This window comes from Chrysochloris asiatica, unplaced genomic scaffold (assembly GCF_000296735.1).
Source record: "Chrysochloris asiatica unplaced genomic scaffold, ChrAsi1.0 scaffold00074, whole genome shotgun sequence".
NCBI lineage: Eukaryota > Metazoa > Chordata > Mammalia > Afrosoricida > Chrysochloridae > Chrysochloris > Chrysochloris asiatica.
Window position 1 is genome coordinate 8,106,400 of NW_006408592.1, and position 4,328 is coordinate 8,110,727.

A 4,328-nucleotide genomic window follows, 5' to 3' on the forward strand; every position below is an offset into this window, starting at 1 on the left:
TGCCTGGAGATAAGTATACTGATTAGGATAGTGCTATCCTGGTGTGGCTCTGCAGGATAATGCGCTGAACTGCAAGGTCCATTTGAGCCACAAGGTTGGTGGCTCAAACCTACCAGCCGCTCCTCGGAAACTCGATAGAAGGTTGCTGTGAGTCAAAACTGACCCCATAATAATTTCTGGTGTGACACCTTAGGATCAGCAATGGACTGTGAAACAAAAGTCAGCAGTTCACACCCACCAGCTGCCGTTTGGAAACCTTATACAAGTTCTCTATGAGTCAGAAGCAACTCCAGGAACGTAACAACATAATTATTACTGTAAAGAGCTAATGGGTACCTGAATTATGGATGAGGCCATGGGCTTGAGCCAGGAAAATGACGTTGTTGTTTGTAGCCTTATTGATGAGATTTCAAATCCAACAAGACAGAGAATGAAGAATAAACCAACTTAATTCTGTCATTTCTGCATGGCTGTGTTCACTGTTCTTGGTTCCCTAGCTCTTTAGTCTGGGAGACAATCTAAAAAATGTAAACACTTTTGTAATACTCAAGCATCTCATTTCAATATTTCAGATACATTTTCTTGCTCTGGTTATTTTGGGGGAAAAAAATGGTCTGCCTAGCCCTAATTCCAGTTACATGTCCAAAGCATATTAAGAAAAATTTGTTGGTGTTGTTATGTGCCATCGAGAAAAATAAGAACTGAAAATATCCATGAAATTTTGAGAAAGGAGGCAGTCATTTTGACATTAGATAAAACCGTATAATTAGCGTAGTAGAGTCAAAACTCTACAATGAAGTTATGGCAGTAGACAAAAGGTAACAAAAGGTAAATGCCTCTGTTCGTCTGACAGGTTGTTTTGCTGTGGCGCCTTGCATGGGGCTATGATATTGGAAGCAATGCCACTGATAATGCGAATACCAGCAGGGTCACTCTTAGTGGACAGGTTTCAGCTGTATTTCCAGACTAAGAAAAAGTAGGAAGAAGGTCCTGGTGAGCTCCTTCTGAGTATTAGCCAGTGACAGTTCTAGTGCCACAACACAAATTTGTCCAACATTGTGCTGTAAGATGTTCCACACAGGTTGAAAAGTCCTACACAATCCACTCAAACATGCCGGCAATCATGAAGACGGTGCAGGACTGGGAACGATTTTGCTATGTTGTTCATCACATCACCAGGAGTCAGAGCCAACTCTAGTGTGTAACAACAACACAACACAAAAATGAATGGATGAATAAAGTGGAGATTGTCAAGAAAGCACTAGGAGATTCAAGATACAGAGTGCATGTGAGTACAACTCAGGAGTGAGGTTTTGCAGGTAAAATGGGCTAATGCTTATATTACAAAGTATTAACAGCGGGACAAATACTTACCTATAAAGTATGAATATAAGAATGCAAAAATAAACATGAAAAATTTTAACCACAATTGTTTTAGAATGGAAAGCATCTTTGTTTTTCATATTTCACTTTTCAAATTGTCTTATACTTGATTACATAAATTATATAATAATTAAAATTTACTTATAAATTTTAATTTTAAAAGGACTAGCCAACCAATTCTTCCACAATTCAATACACACCTGCAAGCCTAGTCATATGCACCCAAAAAACACATATTGAAATGTGACAAACAAAAGGGAAACTTTCTATCAAGTATCTAGAATTAAGCAATTGATTAGATACCATATGACCTGGCATTAGTGTCTTGTGTTTCAGAGAATATATTAATCTTTGGAAGACAATCTGTAGTTGCAACATCTAAAGATGATTCTAGCATATGCACTATTGTTGTTGTTGTTGTTGTTAAATGCTGTTGAGTCAGTTCTGACCCATAGTGACCCTGTATAGGGTTTCCAAGGAGCAGCTGGTGAGCTTGAACCACCAACCTTGCAGTTCAAATGGCTTTGAAATCTGGCTCATTAATCCACAGTGCCACATCAGGACTCCATATGCACTATATATGTATAATATTTATAGATCAAAAGAAGGTGTCTCTGTTGGAAAATGTCTTTACATAATACAGTAATTAGAGTCCAGGTAACTCATCAGCTTTGAGATGTTGGGGCTAGAAGGTTTAAGAAGAGCAAACTATGATTTAAAAAAAAAAAAAAAAGCAAAATTAATCTCCTAGTCTCATATAAAACACCATTTTGACACTGTAGTGTAATCACTAGACTGCTAACTGCAAGATCAGCAGCCCAAACCCACCAGCTACTCCAAGAAAGAAAAATGAGGCTTTATTCCCCCATAAAGATTTATAGCCCAATACGGGGTCGTTATGAGTCGGCATGGACTCTATGGCGTTGGGTTGGTTTGAGTAACCTCATATACGTGTCCTTTAGCTCTTTCCTCTCAGTCTTCATAATGGCTACTCAAGATGGAACCTGCAGAACTCTTCCCCTGAATATATAAAAGTAAGTTGAGAAAACTGTAATGAATCCCTCGATGTGGTGAGCTAACTTGATGGCCTTCCTAAACATGTCGGAGAGAGATTAATATAAGAATGATCTAATTAAGTAATTGTTGTATCTGAAGTTATGAGCTTTCAATTAAATGAAATCCTAAATTATTCTTTCTGCCTCTGCTAATTAGTGGGTTTTGTATCTGCTTCAGTAAAGCATGAAGCCAATACTAGTACTGCTTTTTCACCTCAGGGACTTCATTTGCAATTTGCCTGATCTTCTGGGATTAATGCAATTAAAATGAAATTGAATCCTTGGTTTAATCCTGCTGAGGGAAAATGTTGGACAGAAAACCCTACAGCTTCCCAAGGTAGAGGGTAGAGACTTGAATAAAGTATGTTTATATATAATATCTTCCCAGTGAAGCTGTCCTGATCTTACTGGTGGGGATTTGCTGTGTTTGTCTAGGATCTCCATTTTTGTATACATGATAGTTGGCCTTGTTTGCTCCTCTCTTTTCCTTAATAGACTTTAAATTTGGTGGCATTCCTCTACAATGCTGGGCTCACTGCTGATATAACTGTATAAGGTTTGAGATAGAGTAAGTGTCTAATACATTTGCATTTGTCTTGGTCGACTAGAGACTACCTGTCAGTATTTAAAGCTTTGCTCCTCAAGTTCATCATTAGTTGATTCCCTTTTTTCTAATTATGACTAGTATGCATTCCTGGACATCCAGGGACCATTGCCATTAGTTTCAGATCTATAAAAACCCATTCTTGTCACGGATAACTCCTTTTGCTACTTAGGGATCCAGTGTTAAATAGTAGAATGCTCACAAACTCTGGGATTAGACTTCCCCGATTCAATTCACAATTTTATGAGTTACTTTGAGTTTGGGAAAGTCCTTTAATTTCTTTGAGTCTTTGTTTTTCTGTTTTAAGAATAGAAAACAAAATCAGCTTCCTTGTACATTGCTGTTGTTAGGTGCCATTCAGTTGTTTCCGACACATAGCAACCCCATGCACAAAAGAATGAAACATTACCTAGTCCTGCCCCATCCTCACAATTGATATGTTGCTGCCACAGTATCAGTTCATCTCATTAGGGGACTTCCTCTTTGTAACTGATCCTCCACTTAACCAAATGTGATGCCATTCTCCAGTGACTGGTCCTTTCTGACAAAATGTCCAAAGAACAAAGGATGAGGGCTTGATATTCTCACTTCTAAGAAGCATTCTTCCTGTACTTCTTCCAAGACAGGTTTGCTTGTGATTCTGGAAGTCCATGGTACTTACAACATTCTTTATCCACACCATAATTCAAATGTAATGATTTCTCTCTGATCTTCCTTATTCATTGTGCAAGTCTCACAGGCATATGAGGTGACTGAAAATATCATGACTTGGGTCAGGCTCACCTTAGTCCTCAAACTGACATCTTTGTTCTCTCACACTATAAAGAGGCCGTTGAACCGGATTTGTCTAATGCAATACTTCTTTTGATTTTTTGAGTGTTCCTTCCATGAGTGATGAATCCAAGCAAAATGAAATCTTTAAAAAGCAGTCTTTCTTCTATTTGTTGTTGTTAGTGCCATAAACTGGGTTCTGACTTATAGCACCCTGTATAGAGTTTCCAAAGAATAGCTAGTGGATTTGAACTGCCAGCCTTGTGGTTAGCAGTCCAGTGCTTATCCTACAGCGCCACACCAGGACTCCTTTCTCTGCTTATCATGATGCTTTTTATCTGTCCATTTGTGAAGATTTTCACAGCTTTTAGGTATAATCCATACCAAAGGCTGTAGTATCTGATTTTCAACATAATGATTTCAAGTCCTTTTTGTTTCCAGTAAGCAAGGCTGTGTCATCTGCATATCACAGGTTGTTAATGAGTCTTCCTCCAATCCTGATGCCACATTCTTCT